Source organism: Canis lupus, chromosome 19 (genome assembly GCF_048164855.1).
Source record: "Canis lupus baileyi chromosome 19, mCanLup2.hap1, whole genome shotgun sequence".
Lineage (NCBI taxonomy): Eukaryota > Metazoa > Chordata > Mammalia > Carnivora > Canidae > Canis > Canis lupus.
This window is the reverse complement of record NC_132856.1, coordinates 1,990,692-2,011,867: the sequence shown is the minus strand read 5'-3', so window position 1 is coordinate 2,011,867 and position 21,176 is coordinate 1,990,692.

Below are 21,176 nucleotides of genomic sequence, written 5' to 3'. Positions count from 1 at the left end.
AGTAGTTCAGTGGCAAGAACAGATATGTCCCACAAGAATGGGAATCCCTGACAGGTGATGGGAGGTAGTGGGTGTCCCAAGAACGATGAGTCTCTTCCAGGCATTACCTCCTGGACCTCTGGGTAGCCTAGGAACTCCAGCACCCCTGCCTGTAGCCTGTGCTCAAAGGGACTCTGTCTTCCTAGGCTTTTCATGGACAGCAAGCCTCAAGATAAAGAAGTGAGTGGTCTGGGTGCTCATTCAGCAACCTTACTTCAAAGTGAGAAGGAAAAAGAGGGCCTTGGCAAGGAAAGGGGACTGGCCAGCCTCACATAGCCAGAACGAGGCTCAGACCCTCCCAGTCCTCAGACTTCAGACTTAGAATCCAAGATTCAGGCCACAGTCCTCTGCCACTAGTTCAGGACAACTCCAGGACTCCCAGAGTCACAGTGGTTACTGCCAAGGCCATACAGGGAGGACAAAAGCTATTGGAAACATGTCATAGGTATCATGTAAAGTAGGCCAAAAATAAGTTCTTTTTAATGTGGGAAAATATGGTATAAAATGTTAAACTAATGTACTTAAAGATCGTAAAACAATGAATAATTTTCTAAGAAAATATCAAGTAGCAAAAGTAACTTAAGATGTGACCAAAATAGCATGGAGAAGAAATCACACTTGGATGCAAGTCTCACATAAAATATTAACAAAGCTTGTAGCATAATATGAAAAGGATCCACCATGACAAAAAAAATTATCCAAGGAATGTAGGCATGGATCATCATTATAAACTTCATTAATGCAATTCACTAGACAATTAAGCAAAAATGAGAAATTATAACCTAAAAAATGCCCAAGAAGTATTTCATGTAATTTAATACCATATTTTGTATAAAAAGCTTTGCTGATTAGTAATAAACATGTGAGCATACATCCAACATTTTGGACAGATTTTTCAAGGGGCTTATTGGCTGCCTGGAAGAAATCAATGGGCCCGTTAGACATCCATGGACTCTGACTTAAGGTCTCTGAGTTACAGGGAGGTGAGCCAAAGTAACACACATGAGTTATACATATAATTCTGGATTCAAATCCAGATTGGAAAGAAAGGAGTAAAACAATCTCTATCTGCAGATTACATGATGCTGTACACAAACATTCCTAAGGAATTCACTAAAAACTATTAGAGCTAATTCACAGTTCAGCAAGGTTGCAAAATGCAAAAGAAATAAATAATTTATATTATTTTTAATTATTAAAATAATAAAAATTAAAATAATTTGCAATTAATTTTTATAAATCAATTGTATTTCTATATACTTGCAATGAATAATCTAAAATGAAATATGAAATTATGAAAATTCCATTTACAATAACATCAAAAAGGAATAGAATATTCAGGCACAAACTTGACAAAAGAAGTATAAAACTTACACTCTGAAAACTGTAAAGGTCATTGAAAGAAATTAAAAACCTAAATAGGTAGGAAGATATCCCATATTCATGGACTGGAAGACTTACTAGGTTAAGACCCACACTGGTCTACAGATTTAACTCATCCTGGATTCTTCATAGGAATTGACAGACTAATCTTAAAATTAATGTGGAAACTCAAGTGATTCAGAATAGGCAAAACAATCTTGAAAAGGAACAAAAGTTAGAGGACTCAGACTTCCTGACTTCAAAATGTAATCAAACCTACAGTAATCAAGGCAATGTGGTCCTGGCATGAGGATAGACATATGATCAATTGTACAGAATCAAGAGTCCAGAAGTAAACCCATGTATCTATGGTCAACTAACTTTTAACAAGTGTTCAAAGTCCATTTAATGGGGGAAGAACAATCTCTTTAACAAATGGTGCTGTAACAACTGGAAAGCCTTATCCAAAAGAATGACACTGGACCCCTTACATTATGCCCTATTAACTAGGAATGAATCTAAGACCTAAATGAAAGCCCTGGGGTTATCAAACACTTAGAAAAAAACATAGGAGTAAATCCTTATGGCCAACGATTTGGCAGTGGGTTTTTAGATATGACACAAAGTGTAAAAAGCAAAAGAAAAAAAATAAATATGTTGGATGCCAAAATTAAAAACATTTGTGCTTCAACCTCTCAAGAAAGTGAAAAGACAACTTACAGAATGTGACAAAATATTTGCAAATCATATGTATCTGGAAAAAGACTAGAATATATAAAGAATCTAGAATCTATCTAGAATATATAGAAAACACTTATGACTCAATAATAAAGGACGAATGACCCAATATGAAAATGGGCAAAGGATATGAATTTCCCCCAGAAAAGATGTACAAATGGCTAAAAAGCCTATGCAAATATGATCAATAGCACTAGTCATCAGGGAAATGAAAATCAGGACCTCAGTGGGATACCACTTCACAATCACTAGAATAGTTACAATCAAAAACTCAGAAAATAAAAAGTGTTAGCAAGGATGTAGAGAAACTGGAACCCTCACACACTGCTGGTGAGAATGTGAAATGCTGTAGTCACTTTGGAAAACAGTCTAGCAGTTTCTCAATAAGTTAAATATAAAGTTACCATTTGACTCAGTGATTCCATTTCCAAGAGAATTGAAATATGTCCACATAAAAACCTGTACACAAATATTCATGGCAGCCTTATTCACAGCTGCCAAAAGGTGAAAACGACCCAAACATCCATCAAGTGATAAATGAGTAAACAAGATGTAGTCTATCCACAGAACGGAATATTATTTGGCCGTGAAAAGGAAAGGAGTACTGACACATGCTACGACATGACCGAAACTTTAAAACTTTAGCTTTATGCTAAGCTAAAGAAGCTAATTACAAAAGACTATGTATTATATGATTTCATTTACATGAAATGCCTAGAATCAGTAAATACATAAAGACATAAAGTAGATTAGTCACTGTCCAGGGCTGGCATGGGGGCAGTAGATTGGGGGGGCTACATGAAGGGTACAGGGTTCTTACTGAGGAGATGAAGATATTCTATAATTAAATGTGGTGATAATTGCACAACTGTCACAACTTTGTGAATACACTAAAAACCACTGAATTATACCTTACAAATGGCTAAATTGTATGTGTATATACATGAACTGTTTCTCAGTAAAGCTCCTACTACACGAAAAATGTAAGAAAGCAAGTAAATAGTCATGTGATGAAAATAATACCAATAAAAGTCAACTAAGGACATTAAAAAAAACCCTAAATAAGAAGTGATTTTCCTGATTTCTGGAAAAGGAGACTCAGTATTTTAAAGACAGCAATTTCTTACCACATATCCAGTAATTCCATGGCTGAGTATTTACCCAAAGAAACAGGAAACACTACTTTGAGAAGATACATGCGCCCCCATGTTTATAGCAGCATTTTTTACAACAGCCACAATGTGGAAGCAACCGAAGTGTCCACTGATAGATGGATGGATAAGGAAGATGTGGTGCATATACATGATGGAATATTACTCAGCCATAAAAAATGAAATCTTGTCATTTCCACCAATACAGAAGGAGCTGGAAGGTGTTGTGCTAAGTGAAATTAGTCAGACAGAGAAAGACAAATACCATATGATCTCACTTATATGTAGAATCTAAAAACCAAATCAAACAAATGAAAAAGGAGACTCAGAATCATAAATACAGAGAACAAGCTGGTGGTCACTGGAGGGGAGGGTGGGGGGCAGGGAAGAAAGGGTGAAGGGGAGTGGGAGATACAGGCTTCCAGGCGTGGAATGAAGAAGTCATGGGGATGAAAGGCACAGCACAGGGAACACAGTCGCTGGTATTGTGACAGCACTGTGTGGGGACAGATGGGCTACGCTGGTGGTGAGCAAAGCATAATGTGTAGAGTTGTACACCTGAAGCTAATGTAACATTATGTGTTGATTATACTTCAACAGAAAAAAATAAAGACAGCAGTTTCTTCCAAATTAATCTATGAGTTCATTTCGGTCTCATTCAAAATTTGAATGGAATATATTTGGAATGTGATAAAGTAATTCTAAATTTCACCCGAAGGAGTAAGTGTTTGAGAATAGCATAGACACTTTTGGAATAAAAAAGAACACTGGGAGTTATTTGTCTTATCAGATATGAAAATCTATTCTAGAGGTCTAGGGATTAAAAGAATCTTACAGGGTGCAGGAGAAAGCAATAGAAACACGGACCAGCCATGTACAAATATGGGCTTTTAGTAAACAATAAAAGTGGCATTCTAGATCAATGAAATGGATTATTTGGCAAATAATGTTGGCTTAATGGCCAAAATCATAAAAGTCAAATTTCCTCCAAATTAATTAAATATTAAGATGTGAAAAATAAAACCTTAAAAGAATTGGAAGGAAATGCAGGAAGCTAGTTCTATAAACTTGGCATGGGGAGAGCCCTTCTCCATCAGCCAAGAGGAAAAGCTGGATGGGTCTGTCTACATAGAAACTAAACTTTCCACATGGCAAAAGGCCTTAAAATAAAGTGAAATGATGAAATAAAAAATAGCTTAATAATTTCAACATTTGAGGGTATTTTAAGATCTCTAGTATATAAAATGCTTTAAAATTCAGCAAGAAAAAGACACCCTTCAAATATCATTCAGCCTAAAATTAAAACATTTTATTTTAAAATTATTTTAATTTAAAATAAAATATTAAAAACCTTTATTTTTATCAGGATTTTTAAAAAAATGAATTTGAAAGATTTTGGCAGGGCATGTACTTTTACATTGAGACAGAATGTGAAGCTATGGGGCCCATGTGAATGTCTGTGAGGAGGGATCTTGAGCAGAAGAGAATCTCATAGTCCTCTAAGGAGAAGATGGTTCTTTGATATGACTCTATTTTCAGGTACTTTTAAAAACCAACTCATCTGGCTATCACTGAGACCCAAAGAGATTGATTAATGGACCAACCACCACCTAGCTAGCAGGTGGTCAAGTTGGGACTCAGACCCAGGGAGCCTACACCAAGGACCAGCTCCTAACATTTCTATCACAGCTGCCTTTGGGGAGACACTGCTTCCCTCCAGGCTATTTCTCATTCCAGAATCTGATGCTGTCTTGGAGCCTCGCTGCTCAACTGCCTGTGGAAGATGTGCCTGTCCATGTGCAGCAGACACCTGGGGTGCCCGTGTGCCTATCCAGGGGTCTCAGTGCTCACAGCTCTCCTGGCTGACTGCAGGTTTCTCCAGCTGGCCCCCACATTCTGTTTTCTGCACTTAGCACACAGCCACCAGGGTGAGTTCTAAAATGCAAACCAGATCAGGTTACTCCTGGAACTCCACTTCCTTCTTGTCATCTGGTCCTTAAATCACAGGTTAGTGGCTCTTCTTCAGAGATGCTTGCCCTTCAGTTTCTCCTAGGGATAAGCACAAGATGTTCTAGGTGGAGTAAGGATGACAGCGAGGACTGGGGAGGTAGGAGGCTCCAGGAGGCACTCCTGAAAGCTTTCAAGCAGCCCTCTTGCTTCCAACCCCACTTGTGTCCCCCATAGAAGCTCTGGTCTCTCTCACTGCTGGGCTGCCTGGTTCTGTGGTGCAAACCAGTGCCAGCACCCTTGCTCTCTCCCCGGTGGCTTAGTTTCAGCATTGCAGGGAAGGTTTCTGATGGGCCATTGGGCAACAATTCTAATTTCCAACACTGTTGAAACTTTGCTGTGTTTCACAAGCACTGCCTCTGCAATGTCTGGATAGGCGAGATTGTGTCATGAGTGGGCAGAGTGTTGCTATCCACACTAGTACTGAACTGTATTTATTTAAGAACAGAAAATGCCCCCTAATGCCCAGAAAAGAAAGAGAAAAGGAAGGAAGAAGAGAAAGAGGGATGGAGAGAGAGAGAGAGAAGGAAGGAAGGAAAGAAGGAAGAGGAAGGGAGGGAGAGAAGGGGGGAGGGAAGGAGGAAGGCATGCTTGGGAGGAACAGGATGAGACTGCTGGGAACAGAAACATTGGGTGAGAGGGTTATGGATCTTTTTTAAAACACTGTATCTTTAGGGTTGTCCTGACCCTGTGTTGCTCAAACACATCCCATATTTCTCATTGTGACCAGGTTAAGAAGGCATTCAAGGATTTTCCTGGTCTGATTTGCCCCCAGCAGTGAGGCAGATTCCAGCTTAACATGGACAAGATACTTATAGGTCACTGGAGGTTGGCTGATTAAAGGTTGTCTTCCTCTCCCTTGCACAGGGGAGGGTGGGAAGGGAAGCAGGGTGCCTCAAGTCCTGGTGAAGGGGCCATGGGAATCCTGGAGGTGACCTCCTGGGACACCGAGCAGGTCAGAGCAGGTGCACAGATGGGCAAATGCTAATAATCAACACGAGCTGTTTGTGCTCACATTGGGGGGTGGTCAGGAGCCCAAGGAGATGTCTATGGAGAGCTGACTCTGTCAAGTGCTGGGTGTGCTTCACATGATGAATTCCTTTGGGCTCACACACTCCCCTGAGTGAGGGCTGTTTATGGTTCTGTTTCACAGGGGAGGAAGTTGAGGCATGGGCAATGCCCCACGAGGTGGGCACTGTCACCCTCACTGTTGTCATGCCCGCGCAAACCAAGGCACACAGTATTCAGTGCCTTGCCTGGGAGGATGAGCTGGATTTGAGTCCACAAGTCTGGCATGCTGTGCTCCTAACGCCTGCCCCATAACCTCTCCAGGGCCCCAGCGGTGTTATCCGGGGATCCCCTCCAAAGGTTTTGCACTAGCTGAGATCCTCAGCTTCCACTGTCTTCACTGCCCTCAGTCCCTCCAGAATGACCCCTTCCTCTCCTGCTCAGCGCCAGCCTCACCATTTTGCTCACCTCTTCACAGGTGTGTCCCCTAATCGGTCAGTGCTTCCCCTTGGTGGGGCCAAACACAGCCTGGGGAGAGCACTCAGTGGCTTTCCCTTGCCTACAGCAGCATCTCCCAACCTGCAGTCATTTCCCTGGTCAAGGTCGTGATTTTTGGCATGAATTGAACTACCTATGTACTTAACCTTGTGTTCAAATCAACTCTCTACTTAAATATCTTTATGTAAAAGGAAATGTCGTTGTTCTCCCGTAAATGGAAAACTAATGTTTTTCTAATAGAATAAAATAAATGGAAAACTATTAAAATTTAAAAGACTTATCTAAGGACCACCTACAATCGGGGGCTTTTCTTCCTCGCACCATTTGTAATACTACATTTATTTGTCATTGTTTATGTGACCCACTGTGAACACTCAGACTTTCAAGGTTGCATAGAGACTAAAAAAAACAGGATGGAATGATGAAAAAAATACTGAAGAGGGAAAAAGAAACATGCAGGGAAGAAGATCCCTCTGAAAATGATCTGCTGCAGGACCAAAGACGGCAGGAAGCTCACGAGTTACGGCTTCCATAGGCATCCTCACGTCCATGGCCACCCACTCACCCAATTACCAGCAGCTTCTCCAAAAGCTTGTTAATTTGTATTTTCATCCGAGTTTTCAATGGGCAGTCCTTTTGTTTGTTTTCTTCTTAGTTGTTTCTCGCTCTAGATGCCAAGGCCATTAGGGCAGGGGTCTTTTCTTTCTTTTTTTTATTGTTCACAGCTACTAAATGAATATTCACTGTCTGGATGAATGTAGCAGGCTTCATTTTTTCCTGTGTTAGTGAGACTGTGGAGGGGTTCAGTCAAAGCTACTAGACAGAGTCCATTTCTAAAGAGAAGATCTGTTTGTGTTTGTTGACAGAGAGAAGTTAAAATTTGTTTTCTGGTCAAATCCATTTACCTTTCCCTTGATTGTTTTAATCTTCGGTTTCATGTGTATTAAGTTCTCCCTCACCCCCAAGATTACATAAATATTCACTGAAATATGCTTCTAGTGTTTTTTATGGTTTCATTTTACATTTGATCCATCTAGAACAAGAAACAGGAATCTAACTTTATTTGATTTCAAGGGGTTGGCCACTTGCCCAAACTGTTTATTGAAAAAAATCCAAGCTTACCCCACTGATTTGAAAGGTCGTCTTTTCACATATTAAATGTTTATATAACTTCAGGCTGACGTGTACATTTTTCTATTCTTTTCCACTCCATTTTGCATCATGAATTCAATGTTAAAAGATTTTATCTTTCATATCTGATAATCCCATTCCTCCACCAATTTGTTTTCCTTTTCAAATATTTCTTGCTAGGAGATGGACTTTAAAAAAAAAAAAAACTATTATGTCTTTCTATCCAGAGACACATCACATCTCTCCATTGACTAAATAACCTGTATTTCTCAGGTAAGAGTTGGAGTCTCCTGTCCTGTGTCTGTCTCCTTGCTTATTTTGTTCCTGAAATATGATTAGGATAAAGAAATATCCTAATTTCTTGTTGAATTGTGAATGGGATCTTTTTTCAGTATGTTTTGTTATAGTTATTTTGGGGAGTTTGGCAAGCCACAAGGCTTTGTATATTTATTTTGTAACTGGCCACTGAACTGAATTCTCTTTTCAGTTGGAGTAGCTTTTGTCCCCCTGTGGCTTCTTTGGCCATTCTGCATCCATCTCCTTGCACGGGTGGTGGTAGCACAGGCAATAAAGTGACCCCCCACCACTCTGGGGGGACGGTTGGCCCTCCCACCTGGCCCTCAGCTCCAGCTCAGGGAAGAGGCACTTTCCCCTCCACGAGCATCCAGGGGTCCATCTCCAAGCAAAATATTTTTTTCTGTAAAGGAGCTTCTTTTACGTCAGTTGGTATTTTGGTCAGGAATTACAGAATGTACTTCTCAACAAGTTCAAAACACACTGCTTTTTAAAACCAGGCCTTTTCCAACAAGATCAACAATAAATGTGTTACTTTTCTCACACCTTGGACATGTAGGAAAATGTGTGCTCAGGGAGCTGGCTGGGAGCCCGCCTGGGGAAAGTGCCAGGCTAGATGAATGCTGTGTGGCAGGGGCTTGGCTTTTTCTTGTTTGCTGGACTCTGAATAGCGGCTAAGAGTCCCTCCAAATCCTGTGGGGCACCCTCCTCCTCAGTGTGCAAGCTGGCAGCAGTCCCTGGAGGGTGGGCCTCCGCAGTGCAGAGCTACGTGGGTTCACCGATTGAATGCACTCCTGTGTTTGGCTTCCAGCATCTCCTATCCACCTCGACAACAGGAGAAAAGTGCCACTCTCTCCTTTTCAGGAAGAGGAACTGTGGCTTCACATGTTTGATTCACTCCAGGACTCACAAACATTCAGGGGCAGAATCTGGATTCGAACCCAGTTTAAATCAGCCATTCTCAAATGTTTTAGTCTCAAGACCCCTTAACACCCTTTATTAATTCATTACAATTACTGAGGACCTCGAGGAGCTTTTTTAAAAAGGTGAGTTAGGTCTGTCATTATTTAATATAGCTGAAATATGACCCAAAAGACTTTGAAAGCACAAGGATGTACAGCACACATCTCATGGTCCCAGCAGAGCACGTGCACCTGAAGATGCTGCTGCACCTTTGTGAAAGGGCAAGAGAGGGGCAGACCTTAGTGTTGTCATGAACATGCCTGTCATGTAGAAGACCCCCTAGAAGAGGTCCGGAACCCTAGGGCTCTCTGCGCCATACTCTGAGGAGTGCTGAGGAGTGCTGTTCTGAACTTGCTGAGAAGGCGGCCTTTGTGCACTCACATCAGGGTGACTGGAATTTTTGCACTGGAAGGATGGGTCTCAAGGAACTCTTTAGAGGAGGAATGGGGAGGAGGATGAAAACGGTGGTGGGGTGCAGAGGAGCTAACACAGTTTTGTGGAGTGATTCCTGTCCCTGGGTCCAGCAACCCCATGACAGAGACACGTGGACCACCGTGGCTCACTGAGGCTGAGCCAATGAAAGGGCTTGGCCACGGTCACACAGCCAACTGATGGATGGGTGTGGGAGCAGTAAGGCCAACCAGATGGAGGGGGCTGCTAGAATGACTTTGGGTGATGTGCCCCGGCCTCGCAGCCCTGGAGAGGCCCTCCCGGGCACTTTGGCCTGATCCTTGGTTGATTGAACACCAGCGGAAGGCTCAGCTGGTTTTAGCATCTTCCTCCACCAATCATCAAACTGTGCTTATGGAGGCCAGTGCCCTGGGCCATAAGAACTGATGACTGAACAAATACAGACCTCTGGACTGGACGAAAGACTGTAGTAGACAAATGGAAAGGTCACTCTTTTCTCTGGCTTTTGAAGGCGTGTCTCCACAATCCACCATGCATCTGCGGGCCAGGTAACTATGGCCCACTGAGTGGCCGCCTCTCATACAGATGCCATTCCTTCTGCCAGAGACTTGCCAGTTCCTCCCTCCACTAACCTGGGCACCCCCGACTCCTCGAAGTGTCCTTGGCAAAGCCTGCACCAGGGCCAGCAGGATCTCAAACTAAGTTGTCTTTGCTCTTTGCCTCCCCTACTCAGCTCTGGGACATGGTTGTAGCTCTCTTGGCAGCATCTTGGTACTGCTGATCCAAGCCATGTTGGTTGACCCTTTCTCCAGCCTCCCTGCCTCCCTGCTGACCGGAAGCCACACAGATTCTGCTCTTTCTGTTCTGTCCCCATTGCTACTGCCTCAAGGGGGGGCACGGCTGGGTCAGAATGCCCCCAACTCCCAGTGCGCACTGGCCTGGTACAGGTGCCACTTGGGCCCGGTCCTTAGAGAAGGCACAGCTCAATGCAAGACATGACATCGTCTCAAGAGCAGCAATCAGGCCAGCAGGGCAGGGCTCAGAGAGGGGGCAGGGACACAGGGGGCTTGGGGGGAGGGCAGGACTCAGCTAAGGGAGATGTCTGTGTCCAGTGAGCAAGAGCACATTGCAAATGGGCAGGGCCTTTTGTAAAGGCAATTGCTAAGGTCATAAGAGGGAAGGAGAGCACCCAGATAGGGAATATGAATGGCACAATCTACTAGATCTCTCTGTGCCTCAGTTTCCCCATCTGTAAAATAAGTGATGATAAAGTCCTACCTTTTGAGTGATAAGGTCCTACCTTTTGGGGGACCTGAGGAGGGTAGGTGGGGAGTGGTTCTGGTACTTCTGCTGCACACGGGCAGCCGGGCTGTCGCTGACCCTCGCTGGCCCCCCAGGTCTGGTTGCAGAGGCCCCTCTCCAACCCAAGGCTCCTGCGCAGGGAGGAGCCCAGCTGCTTGGTTCGCAGCTCACGTGTGCCCGTGCTCAGCCGGCGGCGGCGGCCCGGTGGCCCTCTCAGCCCGGCAGCGAGGAGCGCCCTTCCTCCTTCCCTTTAATCACCAACCCTCTGCCTTCGGCCTCCCTCCCACTCGCTTGCGGGAATGTTATGAATGGAATGTACGAATTGGAGCTTGCGCTGGAGCCCAGGAATGCGGTCACCGCGACCTCCCCAGCCCCCACCGGGGCGGCGCTTGGCCCAGCCTCTGGTGCCCCAGCCGTCCTTGGCGGCCCAGCCATTGTGACCCACCCTCGGCCCCACAACCTGCTGGCCTGGCCGTCTGTACTTGGAGATTGGAAGGTGGCCTGGGGAGGGGCGGGGAGAGGGCCTGGAGCATGCTCACCCCACCGGGCCGCTGTGCAGCCAGCCGCCAGGCACACTCACTTCAGCCTGGAGAATGTGTGCGCTGGCACTCAGCAGAATGTGGGTCCGAGCACACGTACACATGCGTGCACACACAGAGCAGAGTGTACACACACACACCAGACTGTACAGCACAGTGAGGTGTACACCCGGCCTTCGGGCACATGCTCAGAAACACTGCAGTGGGGATACACACACATCTGCACCATGCTCTTCATAGACACACACAATAGGAGGTGTTAGCACATTCAGAGACATGCACTCACGTGCCATGTACTGACATACATGTGCACACCCCCTGAACATACACATTGAAGTGGTGCACACACCAGGCATAGCAGGTGGCATGCATACATCAAAGGGGCACATCTATCCGTAGCATGCTGTGCACACACAGCAGAGCTTGCACACCCAGAGACCCCCAAACCCACTTGGAGGAATGACCCTGGATGAATAGTCTCAGTGTCCTTCGTGGATGGCAGAGGGCAGCCCCCAGAGTGGAGGACCCTGATTCCTATCTCTGGCTCAGTAGCCCCTCTATTTGGCTGGGCCTTTTGGGACTGAGGCTTCCTGGGAGGAGGTGGGTGCACCAGGTGGGAATTGAGGGCAAGGACAGGCACTCCTTGTTCAGGGCATTGCACTAACTCAGGCCCTTGCGTTTGTGCCTTTGTGTTTATGTTAAGCCATGACCTGTGGGCTTAAGGAGTGGAAGCTGTTGCCTGGAAAACTGGATAGCCAGTGGGGGGTCCTAAGTCTGACCGGCGGGGCCAGTCCTTCCCACCCCTGCTCCTTGCTGCCATAGCTGCCAGTCAACCCCTGTGTCAGAGCCAGCTCCAGTACCTCAGCAGGCATGTTCTCCCACAGGATATGGGGTAAACAAGCCTCCCGGCCCCTGGGAACTGAGCATCCTGCCACACTTATTCATTCATTCATTCATTGATCCATTCAGGAATGATTTGCCCAAGTGCCTAGAACATGTCAGGCCCCATAGGGACACCAGTCAATGAGGCCAAGCTAGTCCCTGTCCCCAGTCCTTTGCAGACTTCCAGCTCATTGATACTCTTGGTTGGGCCTTGCTATGATTTAAAAATTTTTGAATTTCTTATTTAAATCCAGATTTCTGTCTTTTTTGGGACAATGGGAATCTGTGAAGTTAGGCCTGCCCAGCCACCTCCTTCTGAGGCCCTGGGTGTCACAGGCTGCTGCTGCTTCTGCTTGCCCACCTCTGCCTTCTGCTAGACTGTGATTCATCTGGGGGCGCTGCTTGACCAGCCCCAGCAGGCATTAGTGATGGGCGCACAGAGTGTTTGTGGCAGGGGTTCAGTCCAGGCAAGGACAGCCTGGAAAGTGTGACTGGAGGGAACAGATTAACTCCCCTGATTCAGAACTTGGCATGTGTTTTAAGTGTGAAGGAGGCAGGGGATGCAAATGTTTGGAGAAAGACCAATTGGAATCAAGAGTGCATAAACTGTGGATTCTTCATAAATGAACTTAGCTTGAAATATCTCAGATGTTGACCTCAAGTGAAGCCAAGGGAAGAGAGTGCCCACTTCTATTCATAATGGCACTCCCTGAAGAAGACATTGCAAACTGCTGATGGGCTCCAATATTATGTTTCTGTGTGCGTTTTTTTTTTTTGGTAGGGGGGCAGTTCCATTCCCAGAGCTCATAGGACAGAAGCCCGAAGCTACTTCCCTGCTTTGGGATACAGTCTTTGATGGCACATCCAGCAGTTCTGACTTGCATTTTCACGGCATCTTTTGCTTTCATACGTGGACAGGTAGTTGTGGGCCAAGCTCTGAGCCCAAGGGAGTGATTGCAGACACTTCCCCCAGCCCTCCAGCCATTTCCAGCCACAAAAGAGCTAGGCTTCTCACCACCAGTATCTGCACTCCCATCCCTTTGTGCCACTCTTTATTTCTTTTAATAACAAGAACAAAGTACAACAAAACCTTTGAATAGTTGCACAGCTTTGGTGCCGACAGAGAGGGGATGCTGCTGGCTGGGCTGCTGTGTCATCATATGTCCCATCCTGGGATCCTGCTTTCGAGGGAGGGCTGACATTTTCTCTCAACACTCAGGATCTGGATCCTCACACCCTGAGGTGACAGGGCCCTCAATGGAAGGAAGACCCACCTGTGAAGTATGGCATGTCCTGAATCCCCAACTCTCTATGGGTTTGTTTTTCTCTCCTCATCCCACGAAGTGGCCCAACTCCCTCCCCCCACTCCTAAAGGCGCTGGCACTGGGTAGATGGTAGGAGTCCCAAGCCACCCCCATACATGTCCCAGGCTCCTTGCATCCTTGACCCTAGAGCAGAGTGGGGGTCAGGATGAACATGGGTGTAACCGGCTGCTGCCAACTCCTAGACACACAGAAATGGACTCACCCCCTGGAGAGAGACAGGGGTCCCTGAACTGAGATTGGGGTTACCTTCCAACGGGAAACGAGAAAGACCAATTGGTGCTGGGAATTCCATTTAAAACAACCTGTGCAACTTTACAGCTTGAAACTCATCCTGACTGCATGGAGTTTAAGGGTTTAGTTTTTAAAGGACATCGAAACTGTATTAAAGGATCATCTTCTGGCTTACTTTATCTTGCTGATTTTGCTCTAAACTACAATTTCATTTCTCATTTAGGCCTGGGTAGACCTCAGCGACCAAACCCTCCAGGAACTCCTGTGGCTCTGAGGCTGAAGCGACGGGTCCTGGATTTGGGGGGAGTTCAGCTCAGGGGGCACAGAGCCTGCCCTGCCCTGGAGGGACAGCACAGATGCTGGTCTTGCTGGCCTTTTGTGAGACTAGGGGCTGGGGAGGTGGCCAGAGGAGGCAGCCACATGATTTTTTTTTCATTTCTATTATTTTATTTTATTTTTTTTAAATAATAAATTTATTTTTATTGGTATTCAATTTGCCAACATACAGAATAACACCCAGTGCTCATCCAGTCAAGTGCCCCCTTAGTGCCCACCACCCAGTCACCCCCATCCCCCACCCTCCTCCCCTTCCACCACCCCTAGTTCGTTTCCCAGAGTTAGGAGTCTTCATGTTCTGTCTCCCTTTCTGATATTTCCCACACATTTCTTCTCCCTTCCCCTCTATTCCCTTTCACTATTATTGATATTCCCCAAATGAATGAGACCTTATAATGTTTGTCCTTCTCCGATTGACTTATTTCACTCAGCATAATACCTGTCGAAGCAAATGGCGGGTATTTGTCGTTTCTAATGGCTGAGTAATATTCCGTTGTATACATAAACCACATCTTCTATATCCATTCGTCTTTCGATGGACACTGAGGCTCCTTCCACAGTTTGGCTATTGTGGACATTGCTGCTAGAAACATTGGGATGCAGGTGTCCTGGCATTTCATTGCATCTGTATTTTTGGGGTAAATCCCAACAGTGGAATTGCTGGGTCGTAGGGCAGGTCTATATGCAGAAGAAGGAAACTAGACCACTCTCTTGCACCAGACACAAAGATAAACTCAAAATGGATGAAAGATCTAAATGTGAGACAAGAGTCCATCAAAATCCTAGAGGAGAACACAGGCAACACCCTTTTTGAACTCGGCCACAGTAACTTCTTGCAAGATTCATCCACAAAGGCAAAAGAAACCAAAGCAAAAATGAACTATTGGGACTTCATCAAGATAAGAAGCTTTTGCACAACAAAGGATACAGTCAACAAAACTAAAAGACAACCTACAGAATGGGAGAAGAGATTTGCAAATGACGTATCAGATAAAGGGCTAGTTTCCAAGATCTATGAAGAACTTGTTAAACTCAACACCAAAGAAACAAACAATCCAATCATGAAATGGGCAAAAGACATGAACAGAAATCTCACAGAGGGAGACACTGACATGGCCAACATGCACATGAGAAAATGCTCTGCATCACTGGCCATCAGGGAAATACAAATCAAAACCACAATGAGATCCCACCTCACACCAGTGAGAATGGGGCAAATTAACAAGGCAGGAAACCACAAATGTTGGAGAGGATGTGGAGAAAAGGGAACCCTCTTGCACTGTTGGTGGGAATGTGAACTGGTGCAGCCACTCTGGAAAACTGTGTGGAGGTTCCTCAAAGAGGCAGCCTCATGATTGATGGAGCCTGAAGGGAGCGCTCAGGCATCTTGGGGCCTTGCTCTTGGCAGGAGTGTCTGCACAGATCTCCTCTCCCTTCCCATCAAAGGTTGGTTACTCAAGAGGCAGCGGAAAGCCCTGGATATGCTGAATTGTGTGCTGGCCGGGCCTCTGAGCTGATGTAACCGCACTCTCTGTTGTGAAACAGGTTGAAAGGGCCATCAGGGAAGGGAAGGCACACAGGGGCTTTGCATCATGACATGTGGAACTGAGTCAAAATCAATTATACACACTTGAAAAGACAGTCTGGGATGGAGAGCGAAGGAAACAAAAAGGCTGCTTTTCAGTGTAAGTGATGCACATCTGATAACGCAGGAGAGGCCAGGAGTCCTCACTGTGAGGCCCCTACTAAGTGCTGAAGCACCTACTAAGTGCCCTACACTTGTCAGCAGCTCTGTGGCAGGACCAGCCTAGAAACCTGGCACCTTCTGCTCCCATAGTAGGTGTCCAGTCCTAGGACCTCTGTCCGTCCTGGACGCTGACTCTAGTGGGTAAAAATAGGTATGGCTCATACAAGGTCCTGAAATCCCTGGCTGAGCTGGATAAACAGTGATCTAATCCATGGCAGAGGGACACCCAACTGTGTTGACTTGGCCAGGGCAGTTGCTCTCAAGTGCGGTGACTTACTAAGGTATTTTCCATGGGAGTTTAGACCAGTCTTGAGTTCAACTCTGCTTGATCTTAGAAGTGACCCGTTGGGGACACCCACCGCCCTCCCCCAGAGAGGTTTCCAGCGTGCCAGGGATTCCGCATTCATCTGTTGCACTCGGCTGCCCCCCTCTGGTCAGGCTGTGAGGCCATCTGCAGGTCCTGAGCCTGGGTCTTCCGGGCCAGGTCCAGGGGAAGGACATGTCCAACACCCCTGTCCCTGGAGTGCCCTGGGAATGGGCCTTTGATCTATCTTGAAAAAAAGCTCTTCGCCTCTCAGGGGCTGATGCTGGGATATGCTGCTTATGGAACCGTCTGCTGTAATTTCTATGAGATCCTTCAGGGGCCTCACAAAGGCTTCCCTACATCAGGTCAGAAGGGGAAGCATCCTTCCCAGGCCTGAGTGAAGTGGGCAGGGATGGGCCAACCCCCAGGCAAGCCTTGCACCTGTGGAGCACAAGCGTGGCTCTTGCCCTTGCCTCCTTTCCTTTGTTCCTGTTCTGTCCTTTGCCTTCATGAAAGTTGAAAGATCTGGGTCCTGCTCCCTGCTCTGTCACAGCCTGTGAGACCTCAGCCAGATGTGCATGTGCCCCAGGGCTTCAGTTTCTCCAGCCACGAAATGGAGCTCTTGGCCTGGGAGGTCTCTATGCTCTTGCAGATCTGACATCGTTCTGATGCTGAGGTTCAGGGCAGATAAAAATCTTTCCCGGCTCCGGAGAACAGAGGGCCTCCCCCCCCCCCCCCCCCCCCCCCCCGTGTGCAGGCTGGAGCAGGATACGGGGGAGTCAGCAGTGCTCTCGGCCTCTGTTTCTTGTTGATGCTGCGAGATTTCAAAATGTAGATATTTTTGTAGATTTTTCCGTTTCTGAAAGCGAACACATGAAACTATCCCCAATTTCCCCAGTAATCAGGGAAATGCAACTTTAAATTATCATGTCACTTATTGGCAAAAATGCAGAAGTCTGAACATGATCAGAGTGGCTGAGGATGCAGGGAAAGAGGCAATTAGACACTGCAGACAGGCCCTGGTCTGGAGCAACTGTACTTCTGTGAATCTGTCCTAGGAGGGGCTTGCCCGTGGAAGGGTGGCCGATGATCCAAAGCCATTAGCTGGCATTCTTTGTAAGAGCAGAATTGCAAGGTGAGCTGGTCCTGGGCAGAGAAAGGGGGGGGGCTGGCTTAGGTGGCAGATGTGGACCAATGAACCACACCAGCTGGATGTGCAGTCCCCTGCGACATGGCCACTGCTCTGCAGCTCCTGAGCTGGGAATTTCTCACATGCCACAGTGTTTAGAGCTGTGTCTTCTGGGGAGGAGGCAGTAGTGAAAGGAAACTGTCAGTGGTCATGCTGTAAACAGCTGCATTGTTTGGATCTCTGAGACTCTGTGGACTCATACATGCTTTTGTGATAAGATCCCCATTGGGAGAGGCCAGGGGGACATCCACTCAGTGTAGGTACAGAGAGCAGGTTTATATCAGGCCTGGGTTCAAATACTACCTGCCACCAACTGCTGTGGGACAAGGGGGTGTGCAGCTTCAGTCCCTTCACCTGCAATGGAGCAAAAGATGCCATCCCCATGGGGCTGTTGTGAAGCTCTGTCATCGCAGGGCTGGGGTTGTGCCAGCACCTAGCATACACCCATGCCATGACTGCCACGGATTTTGTCTGCCAACCCCAGTGTCATGGGGTGAGAGCCACTGAATAATGGGTCCATAGTTAGTGACTTTAAGTGTGGCTTGACCCCTGACCACGTGGTAGCTCAGGCCAGCAATTCCTCCTCTGTCCCCTCCCCACATGTCTAGACAGGTGGCGAGGCTGAGTGAGGAGGCTGGGAAGGTGACAGGTGCCAGGGAAGGCAGCTCCACGGAGACCTACCCAATGCCTCATGAAGCCTGTCCCTCCCATCCACAAGTTCCCTGCTAGGAGGGAGACTGGACTTGAATTCGTCAGCCTGGGCCTTGAAGGCATCTGGAGCCAGCTGTGCTCTGGATTCACTCCCTCCTTCTTCTCCTCTGGTCCTGGCCTCTCTGTTCATCTGCAATACCCCCTGGGCCCCTGCCTACAGAGGTGTTGCTGTCTTTAGCTATCACTGTCTCTGCTGCCTACCCAGTCTGTTCCCTCAAGAGGTGTAAAGTGCTGCTGTTGCTGCTCTTTTATATGGTGTCATTCTGCTGACTTACAGTTGAAGTCTGCTAAGGCCTGGAGCCAGCATAGGGCTGAGGTGCTAACCTCCCAGCCTGGCGCTCTTGGCATCTGCTGTACTAGCCTCAGTTTGTTCACTGCTTGCAGTGTCCCGGGCACTGCTCAGTCCTTTCCCTGCTGACCGCACCTGCAAGGCCAGCAGAGCCTGGGAAAGTGCCGTGTGTGGCTGTTCCTTGTGGAAATCAGAGACACACTTGGCTGGCCTTCGGGAGGATGAGAGAGAAACCCTCTGTCCCTAGCTGACCACCAGCCAAAGTCAGGAAGCAGAGCCCCTGCTGACCTACAGCTAAGCACAGATGCACAATGGACCCAGGGGAGGCCGGGAGAATGGGCCCTGCTGAGCCAGGTCAGATTGCCTATCAGCAAAATAAAACCACTAAGCGTGGGGCGGTTTGTTATCCGGCAGTAGATAACTGATACAAACCCTTCCATGCAATCTCTCCCTCTAAAGAGAAAGAAAGAATAGGCACACATAAACAATGCTGAAATGAAGAAAGGGAAGGCCTCTCCTCAAGGTAATTTAATCAACAAAGATAGTCGTTATCGATTTTCACACAAATCCTTCAAAATTCTCTTTGTGTAAAACATATTCTCATCTACTATCACCTGTTTGTCTTTATCATCGTCATCACCATCATCATCACCCCTCTAAATATTTAAATAGAATGGGATTCTATTGTACACCATTAAGTGTCCCCTGCTCCCTGACCTTATTACTAATGCAGTGACTCTATGGGCCCGGTGACAGCTTTAGAGAGAACCAAGGTGATCTGGCTGGCCACTTTCATCCTGCCTCCTTGCATGTGAAGGGTTGCACAGATGATGTATCAGTCCAAGCCGGAGTAGGAGACAGATGGCACGCTTACAGAGTCTAAATGAAGAGGGTTAAGTGGAGGGAAGATTTGCTGAGTTAAGGGCAGAGTCAGGGGACCGGTCTGGGGTGGTGTGGCTGACAACAGTTAGTCCTTGTTCTGCTGGAGCAGGGTGGGCATGGGGTTCCTGGACTCATGAGGGCTGGAGCCATGCATAGGGGATTTCTCAGCAGGAACAGTGTCTGTAGAGGAAGTGGCCACTGTCAGAATGACAGCGGAAGTGGGGGTCAGCGAGGGGCTAACCATCTTCTCCAACCACCTGGCCCTAGAAACTAAGGGGTGAGAGGCCTGGATGATGGAATCTATGTTAAGCCATCTGGGACAAAAAAAAAAAAAAAAAAACAGGGCACAGAGGGATGGAGGTCACAGAGAATAAAGTGAATAACCAGAACACAAATCATTGAAATCTCTTTCCAAAGTGCTCATTTTTCCACTATGACTTAGAGAGGACTAAGAACCCCTTTCCAGGATGTGTCCTGTAGCCCTCACATGAGGGGCCTGGGGTTGGGGTAGAGCAGCACTAGCCCCCCACCCCACTGTTCCATGAGCTCCTCCCCTCTTCCTGTGAGCTAAGAGCCCCAAAAGGACAACTACAACCTTGGCCTGGCCTTGGCCACCTTGTCTTCTCTCTCTTGAATGCCTTCAGCAGTAAGTAGGCAAGTAAGGGAACAGTCAACAGAGAGACCTGTGAACTAAAATGACATTTATGATCTTGCTTGATAAAGAAGCTGAGAGCAAGGGCTTCAAGCCTGGCTCAACAGCTCAACCTTGTACTCTGGGTCATTTTCCAGCATTTCCCATCCACCGCCCCTGGTGGCTACCACTTGTGTTCTGTCCCTGCGGGTTTTGCGTCATGTAGGTATATCATAGAAAAGGATCCTACAATATGTGACCTGTGTGTCTGGCTTCCTTCACTTAGCATGATGCATTTGAGGCTCACCCATGCTCCAAGCATGTATCAGTGTTTTATTCCTTTGTTCCAGCTGTGGTATAATAAACAATTTGTCTGGCCTTGGTTCCAGGGGATGAGCTTCTAAAGCAACTTGGAATTTCCTGAGTGATACGAGTGTCTTTGTTATTCTAATGAGGTGACTTATGCTCCTACCTAACTTGGGACAGGGGCTGGTCACCAGAAAGGTCACATATGTGATTAGAGGGTTAGGACTTTCAGCCCAGGGACAGTGAGGGGCTGGATCCGAGTTGGGTCACATGGACAATGATCTACTTAACTACACCTGCATTTTGAAACTCCAATAAAAACTCAGTGGAGCTTCTGGTTGGTGAGCACATGGATGTGCCAGGATGGTGACACACCCTTATTCTATGAGAAGAGGGCATGGAAGCTCTGTGCTATCTCTCACAGTTGCCTATACCTCTTCATGGGGCTGGTGCTCCTGACTTGCATCCTTTATAATAAAACATATTAAATAATCACAAATACAGATAATAATAAGTAATCATAGGGATTTCCTACATGAGTCATTCTAGTGAATTGTGGAAATGAAGGGGTCATAGGGAACCCCTGAATCCATAGCCAGTCAATAAGAAATGTGAGGGGTCTGGGGACTGAAACCCAGAGACTAGCTGCTGGCATCTGAAATAGGAGTGGTCTTGCGGTCAGTGTTCCTAACCTGCAGAGTCTGATGCTACCTCCAGGTGGGTAGTGGTAGAACTAAAATTGTGGGGCGGCCCGTTGTATGTATACCACATATGATTTATCTACCTGTCCATTGATGGATATTTGCACTATTTGCATGTTTTGGCTATTGTATATAGTGCTGCTATTAACAAGTATATGTTTGAATGGAAGATTCTTTTGGGTTATAACCAGAAGTGGAA